Below are 19,579 nucleotides of genomic sequence, written 5' to 3'. Positions count from 1 at the left end.
CTTGAAGCAGATTCAGCTTTTTTTGCTCTGATTTGACTTCAGTTTAATTGCATTGTTACTGTTCACATGTGTGGTGCCATCAGTCATATATAAGTAAAGATAAAGTTTGAATGACTTACTGAACTGGTGTTTTAATTTCACACCACACTGCTTGTTTGCTATTTCAGCACCAGGCGCTGTCCACCGACTTTTTTCATGTTGAGCAAGCACTACATTGCACCTCGCTGCCTACCTGTTATTCACTCTCAACATGGATAAAACAACGTATAATAAGCATTCTTTAGGTGGTGGTAGTTTCTCTATTTGGACATTATAGCTAACATATAGCCTAGCCTAGTTGGTCTGATATACAAAAATAAATAAATAAAAGAAAAAAAGAAAAAAGTAATTTTTTTTAATATTCTGAAGGGCCAGATATTATTGCTGGCGGGCCAATTTCGGCCCGCGGGCCGCCTATTGCCGACCTCTGATGTAAGTCAATAACCGTTCATTCATCACAAAATTGGCAGGTTTATGTCCAGATAACTACTGGAAATGTCATACAAATCGACCACTAGGGGGCGCTACAAATATACAAAATGTACGTGGCATAACACAAATCGGATTATAAATCAAAGGTTTAACCAAACATTACAAAACTTGCAGGACATGTTTCCAAACACTGCTAAACCGTGTGTGAGCTTATAATGATCAATATTGGCTTGAAACCCACTGATCGCCGCTTGTGGCTATATTATATTACTGTCACAGTTTCTATATACCAGTCAGGTGCAGAGTGCAGGTGTGCTGCTGTCAGCGGAGCAGCTGATTGATGTCTGTGGGCCAATTACGTCAGGGATATATAACCCCGCCCCAGATGTCATGAGGCTGCCAGATCGTAACTTTGTATTTCCCATCCTACCTGGCTCTTCACCCTGTTCTCTGGCTCACAACAAGAAGTGACTCTGACCCCTGCCTGCGTGACGACTCTCTTTGCCCTACTCCCGGAACGTATGAGGACCTGCACCCGTTTTGATCCCTGTCTGGCTAACTACCCTGTACCTGCTTTGACCCCAGCCTGGCTGACTATCCCGTACCCGTGTATCGACCCCTGCCTGTCTGACTCTCCTGTCCCGCGCACACCCCTGGACTGTACGAGTGCTTCCCCCATGTATCGACCCCTGCCTGAATACCTGACCATTCTATATTTATTAAATATACCCAAACTGGGTTTGAACAAGACCTGTCTCTGTATATTGGGTTCAATACGTCAAACCGTGACAATTACATTATATATATTATTTTCTTCTGTCCTTTGTGGGCAATGGCATTTTAATAATGCACAATTTTCCAGAACAGAACTGCGAAAGAAGGGGGAAAAAAGCACTTTCCTCAGTTTCTGAAAATACTTTTTTTGCAGATGCACATGATTGGGCAGTGGACTGCACCAGTTTAAAAAAAAACGATTTCATGTTTACGGAAAACTTTTTTTTAAATGAAAACGAAACCGACCAAAATCGTTTTAGTGTGGACATGGCCTGATGACAGCTTGCAACCTAGTGGCCCATCCAGGTTAAACGTGATGGAAACTGAATAGATGCTAAATTGTGTTTACTTTACCCTGGTAGCCTTATCGGCTCACTGTGATAACAGGCCATTGACTGGTTGGCCGGCCCTTGAGCCTGTCAAGCCACAAGGTAGGATGTGTCACACACCCGTTCCGTATTAGGGAGGAGTATCCCAGGTTATATTTTTTCTTTTACCGTAATTGGATGTGCGTGTGTGTGGTTTGAAGGGAGGAGGGTGGTTCTTATGTCCTTAGATGGTATGGTAGTTGTAACCCAGGAGCGAGCGTCACCTGCTTTCTGTTTGTTCAAGGCTTTTTGTTTGCCTGCAAGGTTGATGTGGGAACAGACAAGTTAAAGCGGAACTCGAATGATCCTTGTGACATGAGAGTGAAAGGCAGTTGCTGGGAATGCATGACTTTTGTGTTTGTTTTTAGATTAAGTCGACTTAACTATTTGCCATCAAACCCAATCAATCATTAAAACAGAAACAATACTCAAAAGAATTTTTGGCAGGTTTCCATTTACCAGACACAGACAGTAAGACTGGCTCAGGAGGTAGAACGGTCGTCTGGTGATCAGAAGGTTCCCGGTTCGATTCCCGCTCCTCCCGGTCCAGCGTGTCAAAGTGTACTTGAGCAAGACACTTAACCCCTAATTGCTCTCAATGAGCAGGTTGGCACCTTACATGGTTGCCTCTGCAGTCGGCGTGTGCATGTGTGAGTGAATTGGTGAATGTGAGGAACAAAATAAAAAAATTGGAATACAAGGATCAACATAGCAAAGATGCAATGGCAGACCCTCTCACCTCCTGGCGGGCAGGTCTGTATGCAAATGAGGATATATGTGAACGCGCCTGGAGTTGTGAATGAGTGACGTCAGTTCATTTAGCGGAGCACAGCTGCGAACGTTTCCCCCGACTTACGGAGACCGTATCACATGTTCAGGAACCGGAGGATTTCCGTAAATCTGTTGGTACAAAATGGTTCAAAGGTTTGAACACTGTGTATTTTTACTGGTTGCCAGATGCCTGTTTTTAAGTTCCAGCTGAGAGGTAGGAGCTGGAAAACATAATGGTTATGAAGTCTTATGTAGTACAGGTCCAAAGTCCCACGGAAAATCCCACGGAAAATGTATGTTTTACAAAGGTTTTGTAATGTGTGTGCCAGTAAAAATCCGGCAGGATTATCCAAAATGGCCGTCCACTCCCATTCATTCAGAGGCTCTCGTCAAAACAATAGACTTCTTCGTCTTCTGGTGTCACCTTCCCCCAATCTCAGCGCCCGTCTGGGAGCAGATGCTCTTTGGCTACAATGGTGGTCAATAATTTCCGCCATCAGCGGTGACTGCTGAGTTCAGGACCGTTCACAACCGGACGTGGTCACTTGTCCGAACGGCTTGTCAAATGACGCTCACTGGATGTTCCGTCTTGTAACTCGAGAATGGAATCACGCAATAGGTTGAGTGGGGTGACGATCGAAAGGTGGCAAATTCCACTTTCCAACAATGTATTGGTTGATCGGCGAAAACGCAGCCCGGAGCCGACAGCAATCAGAGGTGTTACTACACAAGTTTTGAATCAGATGGACATTGAAATTGACGTGGAAACTCCAGACGTTGATCACTTGATCACTTTATTGGATGTACTGCTGGGACTCAGAGTTAAAGAAGACAGTTTGTTGGAACCTGACCGGGAAATAGAATAGCTATAAGTCTGATGGATGATTTGGATGCTGATATTGAAGCCGCGGAGATGGAAGGAACGCGTCATTATGTTGAACTGACGGCAGCAGCGCGAGGGTGAATCTATAATGAATCGATAGATCACAGAGAGCGCCAGTGAGGTAGAGAAATGTAATGTAACGTGCACCGGTAAACTTCTATAAAGGACACTTTCGTATTATAACCCGACATTTGGACAATCCATTATTTGGAAAGTAGTTATTCGACACTTTGGTGTAGTGTATACAACTTGTATGGCCCGTTTTGTGACAGCGTGCGTCCATGGTGCTGAAGGTTGCATTAATACTAGTGTATACAGCCTCTACAGTCTACAGTGCCACCACGTGATACAACGCAGTAAGATACAAAACGCTGCTTTTTTCCCGGGGGGGGGGGGGGTATGGGTATGGGCCTGGCCTGGCCTGCCTGAGTCAAATTCCCGGTAGGAATTATGGTCCCAGTCCGTGACTGCTTCCTGACTAAAAAATTGGTGTGATGATGGCTGACTTCCATACCTGTTGAAACACAGCCTCTCTGATAGAGGCATTAACCATTTTTGCAATGGGCCCTGAGAGTGACTCCCTATGCTTTTTCAGGAAAGAGGAGTCCAGCCCAAAAACATCCTTAGCTTTAGAGCTTTTGAGTGAGCTTAGTATTTTTGCCACTTTCGATTCTGAGACTTCATTCATGGCAAAGACAGGCTGTGTTTCACCTACTGGCACTGCATGACAGTAGGTGGGCTGGAGGTTAGAGCCTTAAGGTGAGACACCCCAGGTGAATAGGCAAAAATAATCTTTTTTGTTGATTTTGAGATTTTGTTATATTTTGCTTCCTAAACATGTCTTCTATGAAACTAGTGACAATAAAACGTCAATAACACATTTAGTTGTTTATTTTACTTCATTTTGCCTTATTGCATCCATAGGTGCACATATTTAATGGGGAAGTGCCTCATTTGCATATATAAACATAACATTCAGAAAACTTGCAATATATTTTTTCTTAGTTTATATGTACATAACAAACTGGGAAAGTTTCATAGTGATATCTATTCAAATATATTTTGCCTATTAGGGGGTACTACACTGTACTACACTGTTTGTAGCCTGTGTGTAGTTCTGTTCAGTTCAATAACATCATTATTATTATTATTATTCAGTTATCAGGCATGTGTTTAGGTTGTCTATTACTAATGGTTTGATTAGGTATTGTGTTTGTAAATATCTGTTTAAAAAAAAAGTATGGCATTTTACAATACAGAACTTTGAAGGCGTTTTCCCAAAAATGAGTTTTAATGAGTTTTTCCCTCATACTCTGAGCCAGAAATCTCCACTTCAGTAGCACTCACATACACCAAACCTTCCAGTTCTATTCATATCTAAGTTCCGAAGGTATTTACAGAAGGGTTTGTTGATATTGCATTCATACCCTGATTTATATCACATTTCATTCCTAAAAACATGGCGAAATATGGAATTTTAGCATAAAAATTTACTGAATGGAGTATTTTCTGATTTATGGAGTGATAAAAAGAGATATCCAAAATCCCCTCTGTAATAACATTTGGCTCTAATATGTCAACAAAATGAAACTATAATTTTGAAAATGGCTTTATCCAATGTTCAGATTTCTGTCCTGGAATTATATGCAAATTAGTGCATATTTAAGTAGATCGTGCCTCACTTGCATATTTAAACATACAATTTCAGAAAACGAATACAAAAAAATCTTGTCTTAATATAAGTAATCAACTGGGGATGTTTCATTGTGATATCTATTAGTTAAATGTTTTACCCTATTCACCTGTCGTGTCTTGCCTTAACAGAATCCACAACATAGCTGTTAAAAGCTGTTTCGACTTGTAGTGGGTCTTTTTGCTGGGTTTCTATAGTCTTTTCCTGTCAGTTTCTTCAGATTATCCCAGATCAGTTTACAGTTACCTGTTGCCTCATTTATAATGTTTATAAAGAGATGCCTTAGCCAGCCTGTGTCCTGATAGTGAAATCTACTTGGATTTCAGCTAGGGATGCACCAATCCAACTTTTTCAGTCCCGATACCAATACCTGGGCTTTGGGTATTGGCCGATACAGAGTACCATTGTTCAATTAATAAACTGTATGCCTCACTGTGTGGAAGAGACTGGGATCATTCTTTTGTGCAAGGCAACAGGCTTGACTTAAAACATTACTTTCCTAACTTAGTGAAACAAAATGTAACAAATTAACACATAGATATAAATGTACTGAATTATTATTTCTTATTTTATTTCTTATTATATTATATTTTTATAAAAAGATAAATAAAAATATCCGATATATATATTTTTTTTCGATACCCGATCCAGCGATTTGAGTCATATCAGGGGCCGATATCCGATATCAATATCGGATCGGTGCATCCCTAATTTCAGCCAAGTAGACTCAGCTGCTCATATCTGTATTTTCGGGAAATCCTCTGCAAACACTGACAGTAAATGGTGACATTTTATCTGCTATCCAATGACAGCACACCCAGTTGTGATTTGACCCTTGACCCCAATTACTGGCAGAGCAATGACCCCCTTTCAGTGGAATAAGAATGAGTAATCAGGCCTGGACTCTGCTGTAAAAGCCTACAACAGGACTGTAGAGCTCTTGTTCCATCCCAGACCCATCCCATGGTCCCATGTGGCCTGTGGGTCATGGAACACCCACGGAAGGTTCTAAATCAGAATGCCCAGACAGAGAGGGGGAGTTCTAAAATGGCTCTTCGAACCCTCAGAACAGTTGTTGAGAAATGTGTTTTAAAGGCCCTGCCAAAGGGGATGGTCTGAGCAACCTTGGGCCAGATTCTGACAGAGTTCGTTGGCAGCTAGTTTGTTGCTCAACAGCTCCTTCAGAAGGAGGACAAGCCCCCATAGATGATTTTCTGTGGAACACACGTCCCACACAGAGAGACACTCTCAGCCACACAGACACAAGAACTATCTGTCTTGAAGTCTCAGGGGTGGGGGGGTGACTTAGCACATTAACTCAAATACTCTGCAGATTGAAATGCACACCTTGATGTCAGCGTCTCAGAGCACCTACTGTAGTGACTTTTCAATGGCAAATGCTTCATGGACTCACCCTAGTCCTTAACCAGCTATACGTTAATAACGACAGGACAGCTGTTTCATTTGCAAGTCGCTGGTGGTCGTTGATACAAACAACACCTAGTGGGAGAATGACCAAAATGGTGGAAGAAGGCACCATTCATATTTCTACACTTAAAATATGCATTTTGAACAGGAGACTACTGTGGATATATCTTTTATTCCACTGCATGGCAACTGCAGTTACGACATACAATCTTTTGAAGAAAAAGGTCTGCATACAGAACGTGTGATACTTTTATGAAAATGATGCGTAAAACATATAGGTTTCTGTGCTTTTATTTTTTATTCTTAGAATAGAGTACATTTATCAACAAAAAACATACAAATGTTTCCCTTGAGTACAATTTTGAAAGCTTCTTACTTCTATTGTGGTCTTTTTACTGCAGTGTATTATCGCTGTACTTCTTTCACCACTGGTCCTCATTCAGATGGAAAACAAACCAGCATTGATGATTCCCACAGACCACAGATTAAAACGCCTACACACACATCAGCTAGTTGTCCCATACTCTACATATCTGACGCCTCTGACCCAAACACAATGGATGCCTGGCATTGATATAATTGTACACATCATAGCACTCCGAGGTCCCACCTAACCTGCTCCGGGCTATAGAGGCCATGTACAGGGACACAAGTGCCAAGGTGGTAACCCCAGATGGTGACAGTGAGGAGTTTGACATCCATGCAGGGACACTCTTGCCCCCTTTGCCCCTCTTCACTGTAGCCCTGGACAACATGCTTAGGAAAGCCATTAATGGGCGGGAGCAGGAGCTTGGCTTCACAATCACACCCCGGAAGTCCAGAAGAAACCCTGCTGTCCTGGCAGTCTGACCGTGTGGAGCAGGCACAGGAGCTCTTGAAGAGAGTGGTGGCAGAATGTGCCAGGGTTGGGCTCAGGCTGAACGCAAAGAAGACTGAGGTCATCACTTATAACATCCCCCTGGACCACCCACCTCTCGACACAGCAGGAGGCAATGCTCTGGCAGAGGTCAGTGACTAGCATGTAACCAACAAGCATCTGTATGGGGGGCTACCAAGGCTGAGTGACAAGGTGGCATCCAGGAGGATGAAACTTGCAGGTCACTGCCACCGACACCAAAGACGTCCAGCTAGCAAGCTAGTGCTGTGGGAGCCAACACACGGGCACCGACCAAAAGAGGACATCCCACGCCCACATACGTGGACGTACTGAGGAAGGACGCAGGAGTGGAGAGCTCTACGGAACTGGCCGGATTTATGGAGGGCTGCGATGATTGGAATCTCCACTGGCGAACCCGTCTGAGGATGAATAGCCACTAAGGAACTAACTTTTTGATGTTATGGAGTTGATGACACACTCACTATTTTATCAGCCAGATGATTATGAGAGAAAAAAGCCTAGAAGGGATTGTTGATTTTAGTACATGCCGAATTCATTCAAAATCATTCTACAGTAGCTCAGGGCTGCCCAACGCAGGGCCCGTAGGCCAAATTCAGCCCTCTGTGACATTATTTTAGGCCCTCCAAAGGGTTCCAGAGAATTATTAGAATTTCTGTTTGGTCAATTTTGATGCAATTTAATAATTTGGGAGGGGATTTTTAACCTCTTGAGCCCTAGCCCTATTTTCTGAAAATCCGCCTAAAAATTACATACCTAAGTAAATGGAAGATTGCTCCACTTCTACAAGACCCATTTGAATGTTCCTGGTATCTAGGGACTTCTATGGATCTCATGGAATGTAGTCCCAGTGTCAGAAACATTGTGTCTGTTACTAGGCTTGAGTAAATTGTAATGAACCAAAGGAGAATATCAATTCAATTTGTATTTATTTGGTAACACTTTATAATAACACTCAGTTATAAGACCTTTATAAGGTATTTGTAGATAATGAACTAATCATGAACAAATCATTTATATACATTCGTAAATTATTATTAAATCATTTACAACTATAATTGTATAACATTTACAAATTAGTTCTACATTATTTATAACTCATTATCAACATTGTTTGTACTTGATTTGTTCATCATTACATAATCTTGTTTAATGTGTAGTAACACATTTGTAGATGCTTTGAAAAATGGATATGAAAAAACGACTATACTGAACCTCCATTTATTTGTTCATGTTCAACAAATGATTTGTTAAGACATTCATAAAACATCTATAAATCATTTGCAGATGCTATTGTGTGACCTAATCTGAAGTGAAGCCTATTCATCATTAACAAATGTCTAATACAGTTAATTATTTGTTTACTTTTTCATCACCTGTTACAAATGTTGTAGACAGCTTTCGGATACACCCTTCTTTGTGACATCAAACAGTGACAGAAGTACCCTGGCCGCCGACTACTTTGACTATTACAAGGTACAACAGAAAGAAGCATTTCATATAAAAGTATTCTGTATTTTTGTATGACAACTAATAATAAAGAAACTACAAACACACTGATATTAGACCAATGTAAGATTCCAGTGTTTCAGCCTGGTCGTCGATCGTTATCAGCCTCTGTCTGTGCCATCTCTGTCGTCTGCATTGTGTTGTTTGTTTCATTGAGGCAGTCGTTCGTGGTGGAATTCCGTCCTCCCACGACTTACTGGCTGAGACACCCCTATCTCTTCCTGGTGCATTTTCGAACAATCATACACTGAATCGGACTGTTTATAAAAAAAAAAAAAGGATCGTTTATTTAAATAAAACAGAGGTCTAATACAGAATGAAATGAAGGAGGAAAAACTTTGAAGGTCTAAGAAATGCTAAGAAAATCTATCTATTTGTCTCATTCTCTTTCTCGTCATTTGGTCAGCTTATCTCTCTCTAGCTCACTCTCTTCTCTCCCCAGCCCTCCATTAGGAGGGCCGCCTTTCTCTCTCTCCGATGTTGCTCTTTGCTGTGTCAGACTCAGAACCCAACTGACTTCGCCCGGAAAAGCCCATAGCTTTTCTGTCAGTTCGTTATCTTAACCTGTTAAGGTGTGGGGGCCCCCATGCGATAATCACGCTGAATTATTGCGGTACACACATTACAAAAACCTTTGTAAAACACACATTGTTCGTGGTATTTTTATAAACTTTGGACCTGTATGACTATAAGACTTCAGACTTATGTTTTCCCGCTCCTACCTCTCAGCTGGAACAAATATTTTATTTAAGTGTGTTCAAACCTCTGTTTCTCTATTACATTAGCACTCAACGTGCTAATATAATAGAGTAAAAAGTTAAACAAATTTGGATATGAAATATATCTTCTTATTTCTGATACGTACACATAATTTTCAATACAATACGTAAATATATGACTTACGGCTATAACATAATGTACATTATGTACCTTTTTTCCTGTTGTCCTTTAGTGCTCATTTATATATTTTAAGCAAGATCGTCTGCAAAAAGTGTGGCCGGCCCTGTTCTATCTTTTTATCCCTCTAAGCCGGTGTCTGGAAGAGCAGACAATCATATCAAATACAGCCAACATGTTCTGACACGTGGCTGCTGTTAACTTCCCACCTACAGTACCTACGACTATTAGAGACCATATGAACAGACCCCCTATGAATCATGGGAACGTACAGATGAAAGCACTTATGTGCAGACAATTTCCAGTTGAGCGGAACATTCCGTCTACAGGTGCACTTGCCCACCCTCTGACATCACTGCGACATCCTCTCACCTGTGTCTCAGACCATCTGCTACCCAAACGTGTGTGTGTGAGTGTGTGTGTGTGTGTGTGTGTGTGTGTGTGTGTGTGTGTGTGTGTGTGTGTGTGTGTGTGTGTGTGTGTGTGTGTGTGTGTGTGTGTGTGTGTGTGTGTGTGTGTGTGTGTGTGTGTGTGTGTGTGTGTGTGTGTGTGTGTGTGTGTGTGTGTGTGTGTGTGTGTGTGTGTGTGTGTGTGTGTGTGTGTGTGTGTGTGTGTGTGTGTGTGTGTGTGAGAGTGAGTGAGTGAGTGAGAGAGAGAGAAAGTGTATAATGTGTGTGTTTGCATTCATTTGTGTCTTGGACCATCTGCTACCCAATGGTTTGCGTGTGTATGTGTGTGTGTGTGTGCCTGTATGTGTGTGTATATGTGTGTGTTTTGAGTACATGTGTGTGTATCACCTCACTCACTTGTGATGTCATCTAAAAACATGTCTTTGTGTGTATGTGTCTGTCTGGGTCTGGGTGTATCTTGCTATATCCATCTATTTACTATACAAGAGCCACTCCCGTTTTTTTATTTAATTTTTTTTGCTTTTTCATTGTGTAAAGTGACCGTTGAGTGTGAGCGTGTGCAGCATGTGTGTGTGTGTGTTCATGCTAAAGTTACTGTTAGTGTGTGAGCGTATACAGTATGTGTGTTGTGTGTGTGCTCATGTGTGCTTGTGTGTGGAGAGTTCAGTGTTCAAGACTCTGATGGCCTGGGGGAAGAAGCTGAGCCGAAGTCTCTCTGTCCTAGTTGCTGGTGTGCGCAGGCGTTTGCCTGACCGCAGCAGCTTGAACAGGCTGTTGTTGGGGTGGTGAGGGTCCTTCATTATTCTGCAGGCTCTGGATTTGCACCTCTTGTTATATAAGACCTGCAGGGGTGGTAGTGCAATACCCGTAGTACGCTCAGCTGAGCGCACCACTCTCTGTAGGGCCTTCTTGTCCTGTGCCTTGCTGTTTCCATACCAGGCAGTGATGTTTCCAGTCAAGATGCTCTCTACAGCTCCGGAGTAGAAGGACTGGAGTATCTTCCCTGATACTCTGAACTTCCTTAACTGTCTCAGGTGGTAGAGGCGCTGCTTCGCCTTCTTTTACGACTGAGTCTATGTGTGTTGTCCATGTCAGGTCTTCTGAGATGTGGACCCCCAGGTACTTAAAGCTGCTCACCCTGACCACAGTAGCCCCGTTTATCCACAGTGGTGTGTGTGTCCCCTGCTGTGTTCTCCTAAAATCCACGATCAGCTCCTTGGTTTTACCAATGTTCAGGAGCAGGCTGTTGTCCTGGCACCAGCGTGCCAGTGCATCAACCTCCTCCCGGTAGGCCTTCCATCAGCCCCACCACCACTGTGTCATCCGCAAACTTCACTATGGAGTTGGAGCTGAACTTGGCCACACAGTCATGTGTGTAGAGTGAGTACAGCAGGGGGCTCAGAACACAGCTCTGGGGGGACCCGATACTCTAAGGGTGATGGTGTTGGAGGTCTGACCCCCCAACCTGACCGCCTGAGGCCTTTCACTCAGAAAGTCCTGTATCCAGGCGCTCAGAGCGGAGCTCTGACCCAGCTCAATCAGCTTGTCCACCAGTCTGGTGGGGACTATGGTGTTGAACGCAGACAGTACAACAGTCTCACATAGCCCCCCTACTGGCTGTCTAGGTGAGAGAGGGTGTTGTGTAGTACCTGAGAGACCTGTTTGGCCTGTATGCAAATTGCAAAGGGTCCATATCACTGGGTAGGGAGGCACAAATGTAATCCTTAACCAGCCTCTCAAAACATTTCATGACCACAGAGGTGAGTGCCACCGGTCTGTAGTCATTAAGACCTGCTGGGGAGGATTTTTTTGGTACCGGGATTATAGTGGACACCTTGAAGCAGGCAGGGACCACGGACTCAGCCAGGGATAGATTAAATATGGTGGTGAACACTGGGGCTAGCTGGTTAGCACAGGACTTAAGTATCTGTCCTGTTATCCCATCTGGGCCAGCTGCTTTTCTGGTGTTCACCCGCATAAATGCTCTTCTCACATTGTGTTCCGTCAATGAGAGAGTGCCCCCCCCCCCCGCGCGGATGCCCCCCCCCCCCTCCCCTCCACGACGACCGGTGCGTCAGTGACGTCGTTAGCCGGTGAGCTAGCGTCGCTACTGTTTGCAGTGCACCGAACCGCGCGATTAGTATCATTCGTATTATTAGTATCATTAGTACTATTAGTATCATGTGTGTGTCTGACCAAATAGGCTGGAATGTCAGTGGGTGTTTTTCTCCTGTATGATGTGTCACTGTATGCACTGAACAGCACCATCATTATCATCATTGGACTGACAGTAGCAATGACTACTTTTACATTTCTGTAGAGCAGGAATAACTGTCACAAGACAGGTCTGCAGGTGATAGAGGGGTTCAGGTCTACAGGTGGTAGAGGGGTTCAGGTCTACAGGTGATAGAGGGGTTCAGGTCTGCAGGTGGTAGAGGGGTTCAGGTCTGCAGGTGGTAGAGGGGTTCAGGTCTGCAGGTGGTAGAGGGGTTCAGGTCTACAGGTGGTAGAGGGGTTCAGGTCTGCAGGTGGTAGAGGGGTTCAGGTCTACAGGTGGTAGAGGGGTGCAGGTCTACAGGTGGTAGGGGGGTTCAGATTTAGCATTTTTAGATTATATTATATTAGTTATTAGATTATTATATTATATATATATATTGTAATTTATTGTAGGGCAAATATAACTTTGAGGGCATACATACAAGGGTATTTTTTACACTGCCTACTTGCCCAGAGTTAATTACATTGTTATATTGTTTACATTGCCTATTTTTATAATTTTTTATTTTTACTTCTCCACTGTACTATAATTCTATGACCTCCCTCCCCCCCCCCCCCCCCCCCCCCCAAGGGGATCAATAATATATCTTATCTTATTATCTTATCTTAGATCTACAGATAATAGAGGTTCAGGTCTGTAGAGGGGTTCAGGTGGTAGAGGGGGTCAAATCCACATGTAATAGAGGGGTTTACGGGGCAGGTATACAGGTGGTAGAGGGGTTCAGGATGGCAGATGGCAGTCTTCTGCTAGTCGTGCCAATGTGAAGAGAATGGAGTAGTTCTTCTCTCCCTAGTGAGCAGGGAAAGTGTCAAGCTTGTATGATGTACATGCATTCATTATGAAGTATGTATGAATATGGCAATTCAGTGTAAGAATGTTCTAAACACTTCACCGTGACATGTCAGAGAATGGTAAATTATTGACACAGATTTCTATAGGTTGGAAAGAACAGAGCCTTATTATATCAAAACCACTGTACAGTATCTCCCAGAAATCCTGCCAATATCCACACCTTGTGAAACCCGCACAACGCTTTCCGGGATATTATAGCGAGTTGAATCATCTACAGAAATTCGGCTAAAGTCTAAAACAAATCATTCTCTGGAGCGCTGCCCTGATTCCCTTGCTCACTTCATATAGAAATATCATACTCCAGCACCTAAACACATGACAGGAGTGAAGTTCAGTTGTTTCAAAGTTTTAAGGTGGAGTTGAAGTGAGTTAAGTTAAGTTGTACCTTTATTAATCCTCTTGGGGGGAATTCGTCCTCTGCATTTGACCCATCATAACTATTTAGGAGCAGTGGGCAGACACACACGGGATCCACAAAGAATGGATTGCACGGTGCTAATTGCACCCTTACCTGTGCGGTGATTGATTGATTGAAAACTTTATTAAAAGATTGCAGAATGGGTACAATACAGTACGGCTCAATGCACACAATTGTTAAGGGGATGCAGACCAGAGAAAGACTTTCGTCTTGTTTACATCCGGGTCCCCCATTTTCAATTCATAATGAATTGTAAGTAAGGGTGCAATTAGCACTGTGCAATCCATTCATTGTGGATCCCGCCCACAGTGGGCAGTCAGTACCTCAGTCAAGGGCAATGGCAGGAAACCTAGCATGCGTGTCTTGTTGATGCGTGCGGAAATGGAGGAGGGAGTGGTGAGGTCAGAGGTCACTGGTCTATAGTAGAGGTAGGATCAGAAGTTAGTTTTGGGTGAATATTGCTTGTCTGTATACAGTGGACTAACCAGAGTAGTCGGCTATGGAGCGGAGTGGTCCGTGTCAACATGTTGGTGTCAGCCAGGGTAACTCAGAGACATGTTGGTGTCAGCCAGGGTAACTCAGACACATGTTGGTGTCAGCCAGGGTAACTCAGAGACATGTTGGTGTCAGCCAGGGTAACTCAGAGACATGTTGGTGTCAGCCAGGGTAACTCAGATACATGTTGGTGTCAGCCAGGGTAACTCAGAGACATATTGGTGTCAGCCAGGGTAACTCAGAGACATGTTGGTGTCAGCCAGGGTAACTCAGACACATGTTGGTGTCAGCCAGGGTAACTCAGACACATGTTGGTGTCAGCCAGGGTAACTCAGAGACATGTTGGTGTCAGCCAGGGTAACTCAGACACATGTTGGTGTCAGCCAGGGTAACTCAGACACATGTTGGTGTCAGCCAGGGTAACTCAGACACATGTTGGTGTCAGCCAGGGTAACTCAGATACATGTTGGTGTCAGCCAGGGTAACTCAGACACATGTTGGTGTCAGCCAGGGTAACTCAGATACATGTTGGTGTCAGCCAGGGTAACTCAGACACATGTTGGTGTCAGCCAGGGTAACTCAGAGACATGTTGGTGTCAGCCAGGGTAACTCAGAGACATGTTGGTGTCAGCCAGGGTAACTTAGAGACATGTTGGTGTGAGCCAGGGTAACTCAGAGACATGTTGGTGTCAGCCAGGGTAACTCAGAGACATGTTGGTGTCAGCCAGGGTAACTCAGACACATGTTGGTGTCAGCCAGGGTAACTCAGACACATGTTGGTGTGAGCCAGAGTAACTCAGAGACATATTGGTGTCAGCCAGGGTAACTCAGAGACATGTTGGTGTCAGCCAGGGTAACTCAGAGACATGTTGGTGTCAGCCAGGGTAACTCAGACACATGTTGGTGTCAGCCAGGGTAACTCAGACACATGTTGGTGTGAGCCAGAGTAACTCAGAGACATATTGGTGTCAGCCAGGGTAACTCAGAGACATGCGAAATGCTGAAGCAGCTTTTAAGGTTCTATATCTTATAATAGAGATCTCTTGCTGAAATACAGCGGACATTTGGACACATGGACACACCACTCACATTTATTTAATGTACAGTATAGTGATGTAAAATGTAAAATAAGGTAAGATAAGATAAGATATTCCTTTATTGATCCCCCTGGGGAATTGTGGGCGTCATAGCAGCATGGGGGAGGGGGGAGGGGAGGTACAGGTATGGGCAGGGTAATAGTAGAAAGACATAAATACAGGCAATTAAATGTAATCTGAACATAAAGATATGAGAAAATCACTGTTTCCCCACATTTACAGTAACATATACACCACAGTAATGTTTTGGATAAAAGTGTCAACCAAATGACGTGTGTTAGAGAAGGAGAGAGGTCAGGATAGAGGTCAGTGGCCTTGGTCAGGTCACAAGTTTGAGGGTACAGATGGGCGGGATGGAAGAGATGACAAAGTGGTGGAGGGGAGTGAAGAGCTGAAACCTCATAGTGTGATGGGTGTGAAGAGGAAGTATACATACTAGATACTGGAGTTGCATTAGTAACAGGAGACTATATCTGGGATGGACAGAAGTCAGTTAAAGGGAAGATTTATTAGGGGAACTCCTCTCTTAGGGCATTCACAACGTTCTCACCGTCACATTTTGTCTTTTGAGAAACGGGGAGTGGACTGAGCAGATGACACTGTGGGAGGTGGAAAACTGGAGGGACAGGAAGTGTTACGTCTGACTCACACGCAGTGGGAAAGAGGGATGAGACGGCATTCATATAAGTTGAGCGTGTTTACAAAATGACAAGTACTGGAGGAGGTACAGTACAGTCAGAGATGGAGGGAGGGCGAGAGAGAGAGGGGGGAGAGAGAGAGATACAGTAGATATATATATATATATATATATATCTATCTATCTATCTATCTATCTATCTATCTATCTATCTATCTATCTATCTATCTATCTATCTATCTATCTATCTATCTATCTATCTATCTATCTATCTATCTATCTATCTATCTATCTATCTATCTATCTATCTATCTATATAGATAGATAGATAGATAGATAGATAGATAGATAGATAGATAGATAGATAGATAGATAGATAGATAGATAGATAGATAGATAGATAGATAGATAGATAGATAGATAGATAGATAGATAGATAGATAGATAGATAGATAGATAGATAGATAGATAGATAGATAGATAGATAGATAGATAGATAGATAGATAGATAGATAGATAGATAGATAGATAGATAGATAGATAGATAGATAGATAGATAGATAGATAGATAGATAGATAGATAGATAGATAGATAGATAGATAGATAGATAGATAGATAGATAGATAGATAGATAGATAGATAGATAGATAGATAGATAGATAGATAGATAGATAGATAGGAATGTGTTATCTTATCTAACAACCACGATGTTCTGACTGAGGGACCATAGTAAGTTTACTCAGACCACACTACTGTATGTACTAATGACTCATCTCATCAGTCTACTTACTGTAGGTCTTCTCCTAAATATTCATGAGCGGAGGGCTGGTTCACAGTTCCCTGGGGGCTGTAGCACAGGTGTAGCACCTATCTGAGTACCTTCTAGTTTTTAAATCACGTTTTACTGCTTTCCATTGTTTCCACAAAGTACACTCAGAAGGCCTACAAAGCAGGCTTTTACACAAACACCCATTGTTCTGTGAAAAGGGAAAAGTGGAGGAAGAGGAAGACGTGAGGAACTGAAAGATGATAGGCAGACGGGTTGAAGGGTTAATAAACGTGGAGGAGGAAGAGGGGTGGATGTTGTGCTTGGCTAGAGCGTGTATGAGAGCAATATGTCTCTACATCCTGCACCTAGGCTGATGGATTCATCGTGCCCCATGGGCCAACTCAGCACGCTGGGGTTTGTTTCATGGCTCTTATCTCGGACAATGATGCAATATCTCAAGATCTCGAGAACCGGTAGTGGTGGTACTTCCAGCTTGGTCCGACGTTCCTATGAACACAATTGGCAGTGTTTGCGTGTGGGAAGCCAGTGAGACTATTATAGTCCTGGTTGTAGTTGCTACAGCGACTCCTACTGGTCGGTCGGGGCACCTGTTCAGCAGGGGAGGGGATCTGGGGCGTTATGCTCTCCCAGTGAAACTCCTCGCTGTCAGGTGGAAAGAAGAGGCTGGCGACTCCACATATAAATCGGAGGAGGCATCTGGTAGTCTACATCCTCCCCAAACCAACAGTAGGACAGCATGTGGTAGTCTACATCCTCCCCAGACCGACAGTAGGACAGCATGTGGTAGTCTACATCCTCCCCAGACCGACAGTAGGGCAGCATGTGGTAGTCTACACCCTCCCCAGACCAACAGTAGGGCAGCATGTGGTAGTCTACATCCTCCCCAGACCGACAGTAGGGCAGCATGTGGTAGTCTACACTCTCCCCAGACCGACAGTAGGGCAGCATGTGGTAGTCTACACCCTCCCCAGACCGACAGTAGGGCAGCATGTGGTAGTCTACACCCTCCCCAGACCAACAGTAGGGCAGCATACGGTAGTCTACACCCTCCCCAGACCGACAGTAGGGCAGCATGAGGTAGTCTACACCCTCCCCAGACCGACAGTAGGGCAGCATGAGGTAGTCTACACCCTCCCCAGACCGACAGTAGGGCAGCATGAGGTAGTCTACACCCTCCCCAGACCGACAGTAGGGCAGCATGAGGTAGTCTACACCCTCCCCAGAACGACAGTATCTCCCCTCTGGGATAAATAAAGGTTTTCAATTCAATTGAATTCAGTAGGGCAGCACAAAGACCAGGATTGTGATACACACGGGGGATTGACATAATGACTAAATTGTGGAGAAAATGAGAGACAAATTATCTTGGAGAATGTGCACATGCACACCATTTGGTGGATACTTTTATCCAGAACACCTTACAGTACAATGATTGTACACACTTTCTTTTAGCATGAGTGACAACCCCAGTGGGAATCAAACCCCCAATTGTGTAAGAGTCCTGTTCTATCACTCATACACACTCGTGAATACACACATACAGTACATGACAAATGCAATACATGTCCATGTATGCAGGATGTTATAAGGTGAAGGGGTTTGAAAGGGTGGATATTTCAGGACAGCTCTGCAGGGTGGAGATGAGCTTCCTAGATGAGGACCTCTAGGAAAGACTTCAGCCAAATATGAACTGGTAGTTATGTAATAGGGTTTGGCCTAGGGTTTGACGTACAACCAAGGAAATTACTCATAACTCAGACATGCAGACAGAGGCGGACTGATACAATATACGTGCAAACAAAATCATGCCAGAAATGAATGCAAGTAAGTATGTGTATGCATGCACACGTGCAGACACACACACACACACACACACACACACACACACACACACACACACACACACACACACACACACACACACACACACACACACACACACACACACACACACACACACACACACACACACACACACACACACACACACACACACACACACACACACACACACACACACACACACACACACACACACACACACTATGGATGTCTCGATACCACTTTCCAGATACAGAGTACTTAATAAGGAAATCACAGTTCCAACAATGACAGTTTATTTTAATCAGATGTTCCCCACTGTAATGCATGACGCTGTTGCTGACAAGTTAAAATAATATAAATAATATAAAAAGTTTAACATCCAACTTTGTGTTTTCCTGAACAAACAGAGTAGTACACACACACACACACACACACACACACACACACACTACACACCACACACACCACACACACACTACACACACACACACACACACACTACACACCACACACACACACAGAAAAAGGCATGTGCATGTTCAACTTCCCTCCAGAAATCGCCTCTCTTACTGTAAATTCCCTCACTCGCCTCTCTCTTTCTCTCTCTCTCTTTCCTTCCTTCTCTCACACGCTCAAACATTCTCCTCCTCCTGACTCTACCGCCTGCCACATTCCCGCTCAATAATTACTCCCAGGATTCCTCCCTCTGACGCAGAAGACTCCAAAGGAAGGAAAGTTCCAAAACTGGTCCCCCGGTTCCCATGGCAACGGGGGGAAACACAGTCCTTCAGCGTTCATTTCGGGAAAAAGCGTCTCTCCAACTCGTGGCCCAGTTAATTTTACAATCCTCCTGTATTCCCACCGCAGGCCCATGGCTGCTTCTTGGCAGATCCCAGTGGAGTCAACACACCACATTTCACAACCAGATGCAAGCAGACATCGGAGTGGCCAAAGATCCGTCTCTAGAGCTGACTTGCGAGAGAGAGAAGATGAGCATTTGCCCCAATTTTCTCGTATGCTCTTCTCGACTCTCTGGGTTATTCAAAATCTTTGACGTTGAATTATCTCACCACGCTTCCAGATCACTC

This window comes from Notolepis coatsorum, assembly GCF_963971535.1.
Source record: "Notolepis coatsorum genome assembly, chromosome: 17".
Taxonomy (NCBI): Eukaryota; Metazoa; Chordata; class Actinopteri; order Aulopiformes; family Paralepididae; genus Notolepis; species Notolepis coatsorum.
Note: the sequence above shows the minus strand (reverse complement) of the source record.